The following is a 13,506-nucleotide window of genomic DNA, read 5'->3' on the forward strand; positions in this document are numbered from 1 at the left end:
CAAATCTTGATTCGGAAAATAGCGCATTTTACATCTGTAGGACTTAATGTTTTTAATAATGGCTATAAAAAATGCGTTCTGAAAAGTCAACATGTTTCAAAAAAAATTATCCAGTAATTTAAGGAGGTCTCTTTCCAATGTTAAGAAAATGGGGAAATGTCTTTCTGGGTCAGTTTGCATCACTTGACGCTGTAGTTCCGGCCACTATGTAAATTTTCCTTCAAAGGGTGGCGCACTTCCTGGGGGCCTGTGTACAAGTCTGAGTGAATAACAACAACAATGGCGGACTCCCGAGTGCTGTTTGTGCTGGTCACCCTCCTTAATTTAACAGCGCTACTCCAGCAAAGTGTAGATTTACTACACCATCACTTTGATCAGCGGAGACGCATTACTTACATGCGCCAACTACTAAATCTACCTTTACGTAGATGAAGGTACAAGTACTTACACATATAAATGTTCGTGTATTAGCCATTTTTGTATGTTTACATCTCAGCGCTCTGTAGAGGGTATGTGTGCTGGCGCATTTTGTTTCATCACAAAATCACACCACCAACTACTGGCCTGGCATGTATACTACAACGTTTAAGTCGTTGTTGTGGATTTGTGTGCACAGAGTTTGTTTCAAAACATTGTATAAGCACAAAAGTTTTACTTTAACTTCATAAATATTTTCAAAATTTCGATAAAACACAATTACGAGATGAATGCCTTTCTATAGAGTGACATAAGGCAACTTTCCTCTCGCAACAGAACAACATTCCAGTAACCATGGCGATGGATGTTAAAAACATTTGCAGGTGTATTTCTATTGCAGCCACTCAATAAATATTTCTTTGTCTGGGATAAGACTTAAGAAAATCTCGGTCTTGTCCTCTGTCCACACTTACCGTGCCATGTTTTGTAGAATGTCATGTGACTTTGTTGTATTTTTTCTTCTTTAGGTTTAATTTTGGTTGGCATCCATAAAGTCGCATTACTGCCACCCGGTGCTGCACATCATATGAGCGATAAAAGCAAAACAAAAACAAAAAAAAGAGTTTCCATTGCAGTTTTGCAAAGTATGGCTTTTTCAAATCACTGGAAATACCTCCTCGTGCAAGATTTTTTGAAATTGAGGGTTAATGGAAACCCGCCTATTGACGAGCAGTGAGACTTGACGCCCTGAGCGGAAAATTTGAAAGTGTTTTATATTTTATACATGTCCAAAAACCACCACAAAAACACATCGCGCAGAAGCTAAAGAGGAGCGCCCGACAGGTGCAGTGTACCATAATACCATTGCTTGTCTACCATATTTAACTAAATTTCAAAGTGTATCCATTTCCAATACATTCTCATTCCATGTCATCACACAGCCACTTTGCAGTGGACTTCTTCATTAACATATTACGTTTTAGGTATCCTTCTGCGTCTGCCATTTATGTTCTGGGATGGTGCTATTTTGTATGCTCCATGGCATTTCAGACCATGCTTCAATGAACATTACATTGAGAATAAACACCTCTGTGCATGCTTGTAGCTTGCACTCTATCTATGGAGTTGTCTTGCTTGAGAATAAACATACCCTCAGTGGATGGGTTTCAATTAACCCTCAAATAGCGCAAATTGAAGTTGCAAATACAAAAGAAAAAAATCACACCCATTTATCACACAAAAGTTTTTACACTCGCATGAGGTGGCTTTTGGGCAATTTTTAAAAAAGCCATATTTCGCAAAACTGCAATGGGAAGACTTTTTTTTTCGAGGTTACATGATGCTATGGCTATGTGCTTTCCAGTAGGAACTGACTCCCTCATGATGCTGCAGGAGCTACAAGAGCTGTTATTGCATCACATAACTCTCAAAAGTTGAGCGGATCATCTTGAAGTTTTGAATCCACAATTCCTCACCTTTGATTGGAAATAATGACAGCTAGTGCAGTGGCTGCGACAGAAATAAACCTGCTAATGTTTTGAACATCCATCTCCATGCTTCTTGGAATGAGAAGTTGCAAATTTTGCGCAAATCTGTAATCTTAAACCTGCCAACTGAGGAGTGCTCGCCCCTAACTCTTCACCTCCCTTTTAATAAAAGTACAACTTCTATTCTGAATACCTTTAAAGTGACCTATTTCTTACTTTTTATCCAGGTTGATTTTTAGATTTTTATACAGAATGGGCCCCTAGGCATGACATATAAACCCAACCAAAATGTCTTGCATGGGATCAAGACAATGTTTCTGACAGAGACACAAAATAACTACAAACCACACTGCTGATTCATTTTGCATCTCACTGTGGTCATTTTGCATTTTGTTTGTGGCTGTTTTGCGTCTCTTTGTGGCAGTTTTGTGTCTCCTCGTGGTCGTTTTGCTCCTCCTGGTAGTCGCTTTGCGTCTCTTTGTTTAGGCCCATTCTTTAGTCCTTCTGTGACTAAACACACACACACAAGCACATTGTTTACAGCCTTCACCTGAGGAGAGTGGTGGAGCTGAGGGCATGATTGCAGTGATAAATACGGCTGTGATGCTGCAGCACCGAGGCCGATCTCACAGCGTCTATCTACAGCATTAAATCCTATCAGAGACAAGTGCACCTGTCACCCTATTCTCCTGCCTTAAACATGGCTGTGTTTGGTACATCATTTGAAAGTATTCAGTGTGAGTATCAAGTGAGTGGGAGAGAAGGAAAAAAGGGCATTTTATATCATGCTATTGGGAGTTGTTGCCAGAAATCCACCTGCAACAGCACATCAGAGGCAGGGAGAGGGGAGCTATCAGCGCGGCCTCACAAGGCTGCAGCCTCTGTGGATATGGATTCACTTTCAAAGGAAGTGTGACAAAAATTCATTTCAGGGTGGATCTGTCACTGTAACAATTCGTTAGCAGAACACAAGACAGTGAATGTGCTGGAAGCTCCTCATTGCTCATGCTTTTCTCCCTGTCAGGAGAGGAGGGAGGTTGGCTCAGGAGCTCCCTGGCGTGCTGCCAGCCTGCCCTCTTGTGGTGGAAGATTGGAACTATAACGCCATGGTCAGTTCCATCATGAGTAATTGAGAAAAAAGTTTGTACACCATAGACCAGTGATATTCAACATATGGCCTGTGGGTTAATTGGCCTGATGGCCCCCCAACCACTTTCTAATTACAATAATTGTCCTTGTTCTTTTAGTATACAAAAGTTGCCAGAGTGCATAAAACAGCATCAAAATAGAGCTTATTTAAGTGTCCCTCATCCTCCGACAGAGGTTCTAGTGAAGCCCCTTATGTCCCAAAATCTAAGAAATGTCATAAAATCATTTAAATGTCCTAAAATGCCAGAAACATCCTAAACTCTGAGAAATGTCTTAAAATCCCCAAAATGTCCCTAAAATCGTGGCAACATGCTAAAATCTCAGAGATGGCCTACAATCCTGGAAATCTGCTCATGTCCTAGAAATATCCGAAAATCCTTGAAATGATCTAAAATGCTCGAAACATCCTAAAAGCTTAGAAATGTCCATCCTTGCTTAGCTTGGCCTCCGCGGACCTTTGTCATCATTAGTCTTTTGTAAATTTTAGCAAATATATAAGCACAACAATAAAAAAAAAGAAAAGTACAACACTAAATAAAACAAACAAAATATAAACAAAATCAGCAAACATGCAAATAATACAAAAATAAAGAAAAGGAATAAGCAGCAAAAGAAAAGAAGCATTTAGGGACTGTACTTTATTTAACAGAGTAGGGTGTGTGTCTTGTTCTTTATTGTATCATGACCCTCTGTGAAGCTAAAGATATTTTTCCTTGAGCCTCCCTGAGTGACTGGGGGAAAATACATGACCCTCATTCACCACAAATAACCATAATTGACAGCTCCTGGTTATGATAAATGGTGTGATTTTGAAGATTACAAAGAAAATTTAACAAATACAAAATACAACTAAAGGCGAAAATACATGTGTTTGGGAAACACTGAGCGTACAACTGGATAAGAAGACCTCGGTGATAATGCAGGAGTTATATGGGAGTTTGTAAACAGATGATTTGATGTAGTTTTGCTGTTGTTAGATGCGGACCCCTGTGACTTCAGTTCATAAAGATTTTTATCTGTTTTGGGGATTCATTGTCCATCATGGAGGTGTGTCTGAAAATCATTGTCCCTGAATTCAACAGAACATGGTGTGAATAACTGATACAAATGGTGCCCTTTAAAATGCGGTTATGGTACATTGTAACAAAGTGCAGTAAAAAAAATACAGCAAACCTCTCACAGTAACGTACAGGTTTTTTTTAATCAGTAAAACATTATGAATCTTGATGCTTTTTGGAACTGTAAACCTTTTATTCTACTGTAGAATACTGACATAAATTAAATGGTATCATATTTTTGAAGTAATTTACATTAGTGGCACTATAAAATTACTGTATACTGGCAATTATACTTGCCAGTAGTTTATTGCAATTTTATGGGAAAACTTGTTACAGAAGAATTTGCTATAAAAACACAGCCAAATTCTAACAGTAATGTACAGTTTTCCCAAAATACAGTAAATCTTAATGCTTTTTGGAGCCAATATTACACTTTAAACCTGTAGAGTACTGTAATAAATTCAATGCCAATGTACTGTTGAACGACTTTATCGTGGTGACACTGTAAAATAATGTAAGGATGCAGGCAGCTACAGCTGCCAGTAGTTTATTGTAATTTTATGGGTGATTTTGTCACAGTATACAACAACAAAGGTACAATAATCTCCAAAGTCCAAAGTAAAATATGCATCTGAGTTGCTGTATTAAATCATCAACATATACCTTTTTTATGTTATTTTGATACCTTGACTGGTACAGAAATCTTCTCTGGCCCATGGACTATGATTTTATATTCTTGTTCTTTTTAAGGAGAAAGAAGCACTGTGTTGTGTGTTTTGTGTGCAATCTGGGAAAAATAGAAAATGAGTATCATTTTAGTTATTTACTTTGTATTGGAGGTTTTGTGAACTGAATCAATGATTTACAATAACAGAAGCAGTTGTTTGAAAAAGAGAAATTCACATTGTTATTTAAGTGAATGTATTTAAGTCCAGGGAGAGAATCATGATAATGGCTATTATTATTATTGTTGCTGTTATATTTCCTTTGAATACATGGGCACAGTTGGTTCCCCATCTGATTCATAACATTCTCATTGTTATCCATAATGAAAAAATCAAGCAGGTATTTTCATACAAATCCTTGGGTGTAATGATAGACCATCTGCTATCCTGCAGAGATCACTGTGTATGTGTCTGCAAAAGAACGAAACAAAGAAATGATTTTCTCTGCTGCCGCCAGTCTTTTGAGGCAAGCAGAAAAATTCTGCTTTTATTTTTTACCTCTGTGATTGTAAGTGTTTTACTGTATTGTTATACCACATGGAATAAGTGTTTTGAGGTCCAAATATGCTCAGAGCTAAGCCCAGAAGAAAATGTTCACAGTATGCAGAAACCTACAATGTTTCATATCAAGCCACAATTAAATAATAAAAAGAGAGTTAACTGAGAAAAGGAAATTGAGTATTGAAAATACATCGTGGAATTGCAATATGATGATAGAAAGTGGAATTTAAACTCCTGAAATGGAAAAAAGTGAGGTTCAAATGTAAATACTTGAATTAACCCTTTGAAACCTGGAGCGACATTACTTTTCTTGTGCAGTTTTCAGATGAAAAATTTCATGGGGAAAAAGGCAACAGGCAACTTCATAAGAAATGTTTGACATTTGTGGATTCAGAAAAAAAAATGTCTAGGAAAAGAGAAAAAAGCTTGTGAAAAACCATATTTAAAGCTGATTATCATAATTATATATTTACATAATGCTACAGTATTATTGTATTTTAGAGCACTTTTTAAAGGTCATTTCTTTTTTCTTTTTCTTTTTTCCTTATATAATTTTCAGGTAATATTCTTGTACTCTTGACAAATTTTGGGTCATTTCCTCTTTTGTTGCCCATTGCTGTCTTCCCATTTAAAATAATTCAAGGCAATTTGCTCAGGCTTCAAAGGGTTTAAGAGTAACTGAAAAGGAAAACATTTATAGTAACTTTTCTTTCAAAAAAAATTATTTAGATGTTAAAGGATTTTTTATTTCATTTCCTCCCTTTCTTTTTAGATAGTGGCCTGATTAGTCTGCACTTAAATCTGACAATTATTTATTTGCTGTTTTGTCTCCCATTCAATTCAGTTCATTTTGTATGCTATGCTACACTGAGTATTGAGATTTAGGTTTAGTTGTAAAAAAAAAAAATAGCACCATGAGAAATGTGTTGCATTTCAAACAAATCCTCAAGAACAAGATGATGTAGTGAATAATAGTCAGTTTGTAATGGAACTTGAAAAGCCTGTGGTAAATGACAGATCAGTGTACAGATATAATGCATTCATGATAAAATACAGATGGATTTTTTTTTTCATTTGTGGGTCCATTTGAAGATTATGAAGATGGCCCTATATAATCTGTGAGCATCTGTCACTGTGGTTCTCACAGCAGCCTTGATAATGGTGAAGAGTGCATGTTGTTGTTATCTGTGAAGCAACGGTGCAGCTAAATGGACTGATAAAGCAGGTGGTGATTAGTCACTGGCTAGTGTGGGTATGTTGGAGGAGTGGCAGCTTTGGGATCATTTCACTGGATGAACCATTTTAAACTGATCAGATAACAGAAGCAGAAAGAGAAGAAAGATTGTAAACTCAAAAATCAGTATAGAGAGAGAGAGAGAGAGAGAGAGAGAGAGAGAGAGAGAGAGACCAAAAATATAAATACAACACTTTCATTTTCACTCCCATTTCTCACAAGTTGATGTTTTTGTGCAGTGTAGATACAGAAAACAGTGAGATTAAAGAACATTCTGAAGACAGTTATACCCAAACAAAGGGTTTGAGGACCAACAAAAGAAAACCTGTTGCAAGCTATAGATAATGTTTTTCATCAATATAAAGTCATTCATACTGGGGATTTTGTACTTTTTAGTATACATACTGTGGCAGAGAGCATAAAACGGCATCAAAAGAGAGCTTGTTTATTAAAAAAAGTGCTAATGGAGGATTCCCTGGACCCCCCGACAGAGGTCCTAGCTAAGACCCTATTGTCCTGAAATCCTACAAACGTACTAAAATCCTGGAACCTTCCTACAAACATGGTAAAAGCTTAGCAATGTCCTAAAAGCCTAGCAATGTCCTAAAATCATAGCAATGTCCTAAAATCATAGGAATGTCCTAAAGTCATAGAAATGTGCTAAAATCCTAGAAACATGTTAAAATCACTGAAACATCCTAAAATCCTACAAATGTCCTAAAATCCTGGAAATCGCTTAAAATCCTTCAAATAGACAAAAATCCTAGATACAGGCTAAAATCAATTATTAATCATTCAGTTAACACAACTGCTTGGAAATTTAGTTAAGAAAGCTTAATTCATTTATGCACTGCAGATTAAAATAATTATTTTAAGTTGGTTGAAATTCTCTTTTTTTTTTTGTAGTGCATGTTTTAAGGATAGGACATTTCCCATTAAAGTTTGAAGCTTTTAATCCTCAAAAGGTGCTCCAACAATCACAGATGGCCTTGTGATGGGCCTATGCAACACGAAAAACAGCATCAATTATTCAGCTCACTTCTGTTTGTTGATATGCAACAGACTTTCGTGTGTTTTTTAAAGCTTGGCGGGTGCAGCTGTGTGAAAACGTAATGGAATTCTTGAGTAGTTTCTGGGATAACAGCTTCCTGTTTTGGGGGGAAAATGGGTGTGACAGATTAGTTGGTGTGCTGTGAGTATTTTGGGCATTAGAGTGGCCGTGTGCTTATACAATGCCATGTGAGGCCAGAGCCCATTTTATCTGACAAGAAAATATCTGTGGACGAGGCTTGTTCCGCTTTCAGGGTCTAAGCAGAGAGGGTGTCGTTTGCTTTGGATTGTAAAGCCCCTTGAGGCAGGTTTGTGATATTAAGCTATATATAAATAAAATTGACTTGACCTGGCAGTCCTTTAAATAATGAATTCATAAAAGTCTGTTTCTTAGGGGGGCTTTTGCCTTTTTGAAACCAGTGCTGCTAATGCAGCAACACAGTCAGGGGCATTGGACTGTGGCAGTATGGGCTCATCATAACCTCAGTCCCAAAACAATGCATGCTATATTACAGTAATGATTCTCAGCCGTGTAATAATCCCCTCAGGGCAGTCGGGGGCTACGGAGATATACAGGTTTCATAAAGGTGCATGTGGCTAAAAATGACACGTTTTCATCTCTGTCAGTGAACTCTGGGTGCCAGTGTAACTCTGCACCCTGAGGAGTGCAGTGATCAATAAGGCTGGCAGGTGTGGAGATGTGCGTTTAGGTGCTGGCAGGTGTGCGCATCCTCATCCACACACTCATCCTCAGGTTTCAGGGAGGATTTAGAGGAACATTGGCTGCCTGCCACTAAAAACCTCCAAATATGACACCTGAAATCACTCATTTGCCTCTGTGTAGGAGCAATTTGAGGTAATAAACCAACCTTTTTGCCTGCGAGTAATTTTTGTCAACACCATTTTACATCCAAAGCAATTCCGCAAAACAGCTTCGCACTCTCGCAAGCTGAGAGAGCTGCCTCTAAAAGCAAAATAATGACTCTGTATTACAATCCATTACAGCGCAAACAGCTTCCTGCTTCACATTTTCTGTGAGCAATGTGCCCTGCCCTCCCTATTACAGTTTTTCACAATTGCTAAGACACATTCCTTGAAACCTTCCACCCCCTCTTCCAAGCTGTAAACACAAAACCCAATTTCAAACAACATTCATAAAACCTCTGACTCTTCTGGCAAAATCAAACAATAGCCATAACACCATCTTATCTGTACTCAATATCACACCATGCTTTCAGATCACACACACAGCCTGTCAGTATATTAATACTACTGAGCATTACAAACTACATAAAAGATGGAAAGCAAAATGTTCAAGGCATGTAGAAAACAAAAGTCTGTTTTGTAGAAAAATGCATTTTAAATTTAAATAAAAGTAAATCATGACTTGGTACACCTATCACTATTGTAATATGACATGCTACTGTTACCATTATTGCTGTACATCTCTCCCCCTCTCTCCCTCTCTCATCCCCTCTGTCTTTCTCTTTCTTTTTTGTCATTATTGTAATTTAATTGTTATTTATGACATCTATTGCATGTCTGCCTGTGAACAGGAAGAGGGATCCCTCCTTAGCCGCTCTTCCTGAGGTTTCTTCCATTTTTTTCCCCCCTTTACAGGGTTTTTTTAGGGGGAGTTTTTCCTTAGGCAATGTGAGGGTCGAAGGGTAAAGGGATGTTGTTTGCTGAGGCAAACTGTGTTTTGTGATAATGGGCTTTATAAATAAAATTTACTTGACTTTACTACAGAAAACATATTGTTTTCTATTGCAAGTATTGAATGTCTGCAGTATTCAGCATTTGTTTAAAATACAGTACTGCAAAATGACAAACGAGAAAGCAGAAAATCTAAATGAAAAGCACAGTATAGTAGAACCAGCCTGTTCTCATTCCAAACTCGTAAAACATCGCCACTTTGACAGTGCTTCCAGCGTAAGATCGCAATGCCAGTCCCCTTTTGCATCCGCAATAAATGCAACTGACGGCCTCAGGTGCGGACAAGCAGAACTGGTCACGGTGTTATTATACACCAGCAGATGGCCGGATAACATCTGCTACACCACAAGAAATGCAGCAGGATGGTGTCAGGTTGAAACGCTGCTGGTAATGACATAATATCAGGAGAACCTACAGGGTGTGTGGGAGTGGTAATGCATTGGTCCAACATACCCTGGGCTTTCATGCAGGAATCTGTTGTTCGCTTCCCGTCTGAATATGATATTTTTTTTCTATACCTTATTATATGCCTCCGTTCCCTAAACTTAATCATCCATGACTTTGATGCCTACTTCTAACTATCCATGCCACTATGCGCATTTGCTGACATCCCAGCATTGGTAACCATGTGCTTGTGTTGAGGTCACGGTAGTGGCATCCTGGAACTTAAAGAGCAGACACAGAAGGATACCGAGAGTGTAATATGTAGACGAACATGTGACAACTTGGGATAAGCACATGTTGATAGTACACTTAAAAATATTGAGCAACTGCAAAATCAAGACAACAAGAGATTCACTCTGCCTCAACATCACGTTTTTGTGCTGGGTCAGGCCAATAAACTATATATTCCGCTTGCCCCCATTAAAAAAAAACTGAAGCCAAAATATCCCCTAGACGGCCACTGCCATTCTACACTGGTGAAGTTATTTGGAGCCAGAGTGTGTATAATAGTGATCTCCACCAGAATCAAGCTCTCATCCATCCATGTCCGACAAATATGGAACAGCGGCATTGATAGCAAGCACACCGATTGGCACACATAGCTGTTAATCATGGCCTCAATTCCCCTTTATTTTAACCAAACTCGTCAGAAAAATAAACACTTGAACATACAGCAGCATGATATAAGAACTACTTAAAATGGCAGAAACCATCTTTGGAGGGAAAAAAAGTATTTAAGGTAAGAGTTTTTAGTTTGGTCCCATTCACTAACATTGAGGGCGTAGGATTTATGACCTGTACTGCAGCCCAAGGGTCAATTGAGATGTGATGGTTGTTCATCTTTATATACAGTCTATGGTCAGGCCAGAGGACCTCATCCACATCACAGGCTACTGGAAAAAAATAGAAACCAAAATCAATGTTCTGGCACATGGTAAGGTGTAGAAAACACACACACACACACACACACACACACACACATCTACATGGGAAGCAAACTCAGAACTCTCACACAAAAGTCAGTTCTTTGTGGGATTCGCCCACTTGCACTCCCTTTGTTACATGGTTACAGGCAATGTTATAACCTGACACTGTCAGACCTGTTTCATCCGGCCGTGTTTGTCAAGTGACGCCGCCTGTGGGTGTTGCATGTGGACACGCCCGCTGCCACCTGGCTGTCTGGTGGCATGTGATAACAACACCACCAGTCCCATCCTGTCATCCACCGATGTACAAAGCCACCAGTTCTGTCTGACCGCATTCTCACCTGATATCGTCCGTGCGCTTTGCACGTGGACGCAGAAGGTGGCTTTATTTGACGTCATGATGGTACGCCAAAAGCACTAACAGAGTTGCGCTATTTGACGAGTTTGGAATGAGAACGGGCTGAGTCTTCCTCCTCTGCTTTTCAAATGGTTTCCATCCATTGTTTGTATCAGCATTCAGTTCACCTGTGACACCTGTTCACTCTGAAATGGCTTATAATCTATTCAGTTGTTTTAATCACATCATTGCAAACAAGTGTGAACAATTTTGAGTCGTGTAAATGATGACAGCTGTGTTATTACTCAGTTTCTGTCGCCCACATAAAGCATTTTACAGCATAAGTGCATCACAATGCAAAATGCATTTAGTGCATTAGAATGTGTTCAAAGTTTTGGAAAAAGACTGAATGAGATCTACACACTATGTGGATATTGATTAAGGTTTTGCCAAAACAGTGATTGACTGGGTAAATAGGTTTAGGCCACTGAGCATTCGGCTCAGAGAATAGGGTTTAGTGTTTAAGCAATTCAGAAAAAAACTGTAAGCGCAAGAAAGAGAACATCACAAAGCGTTGGGGCGATGCCAATTATGCCACATCCTCAGTGTGCCGTGCCTGCTCGCCTCAGGAGGCCTTCATAGTAAGACAAGAACAGCAGCACAACACTCCTTAGCAACACACACACAGGCCTGGCTAACAAGCTTTGTGGAGTGGTGTGAACAGCACTTAACTATCAACAGTTTCATCCTCCTGGAAAACACAGTGAGAGAGAGACAGAGAGGAAGGGAGTAAAAAGGCAGTTTAATCCTGGCCTTAAACCCTGGTAAAAATAGGACTGGGAGTAGAACGCAGGAGATTAGGCCAAGGGATTAACTCTCCATTTGTTTTCTAAGAGCATCTGCTGCTGGAGGTGTAAGAGGTGAGGAACAGTGAAAGAGGAGAGAAGAGGAGAGGAGAGGAGAGGAGAGGAGAGGAGACAAAGAAAACAGCACAGCAAAGGGAAGGAAAGGAAACAAGGGTAGGAGAGGAATGAGAGGAGTGAAAAGGAAAGAACAGGAGAGGAGAGAAAGTGAGAGCAGGTGAATATTGCAAATTTAAATTATTATGAGTCCACTTCCCTTTTATAATACCTTGGGAATGGATAGATGATAGTTAGGTGTATGTGTGTACATATGATCGTATGATGCATTGTTTGTGAGTGTGTGTGTGTGTGTGTGTGTGTGTGTGTGTGTGTGTGTGTGTGTATCAATAACCAGAGTTCATTGCAGGCAGCAGAGCCTGTGCAAGATACATAGTGTGGAAGACACACTTTGTGTGGGTCACACTCACTGCTGCTGCTGCTGCTGCCTCAGCATTCATTAAAGCCACTGGCAGCCAGCCAAGGAAGCACAGGGTACAAGCACATTCAATCTCAGAAGAAGATTTGGTTTGAGCCAACATACCTAATATTTTCATACTACTGGGAAGTGAGGCTCAGAAAAACTCCATTAATCTACAGTGAGTGAAGTGGGAATCGTGGTGCTTTATGTAAGAGATACAGTTCTTAGCCTCTATATCACATTGAGGTTGTATCCATTAATGTCATGCAGTGCCCAGTGACTTTATGACTCGTATGTGGCTCACACCATAAAAGCCATGAGCTGCAGATTTGAACCTATAAGTCCTCTTAAAGGCGCCTTTTATGGGCCATAAGCCTGTAGATATGAGTGCACTTAAAGCACATGTGTACATGCATTTCTTTTTATGTGTGTAAACCCTGAAGGCATTATCTCATCATAATAGTGGCTAGTTTTTATGTAACAGCATTGAAATTCCGAGTGGCACGTCCACACTTTTTTGGCACAAGTGGGGAACTGCCATGTAGTCGCAGATTTTTTTCATTTTCTAACTTGTAGTCTTCAGATCCAACAAACGCTGACTAAAGTTTGACTTGCATGGACATCATATCCTACTGCACACAGCTCATTGCTATAACACTTATGTAGTAGTGCTCCAAACACCTGGGAACACACTTTTATGTGTAAAAATCAAAAGGAATCTCTCTTACTTAACCCTTTAAAACCTGAATTGGCATCAGTTTTCTTGTGTTCCTGCGTTCAGACACCTTATTTAAACATTCAATATCTTAGCGAATTGTTTTGCTTTCACTTGAAAACATTGGGGGAAATGGCATTAAGCAAGTTAGCAAGAACTGTTCCAGAAATTGCAAGAGATCAGTAGATTTGAATTTTTTTAAATTTTATAAAAAGCCTGGGAAAAATGCCCCAAAACTATACTTATAATTATCATAATTAAATATATATATGTATAATGGTTTACAGAATTTATTTGTGAGTGGGGTTTTGTTTCAGATCATATCCTTTTTGTCAACATTTGTTTCTTTTTTAATATTATAGGTAATTTTCTTATGCTATTTACAATTTTTAGTTTTTGCTCATTTTTGGGTAATTTTGGGGAGTTG

Source organism: Plectropomus leopardus, chromosome 19 (genome assembly GCF_008729295.1).
Source record: "Plectropomus leopardus isolate mb chromosome 19, YSFRI_Pleo_2.0, whole genome shotgun sequence".
Lineage (NCBI taxonomy): Eukaryota > Metazoa > Chordata > Actinopteri > Perciformes > Serranidae > Plectropomus > Plectropomus leopardus.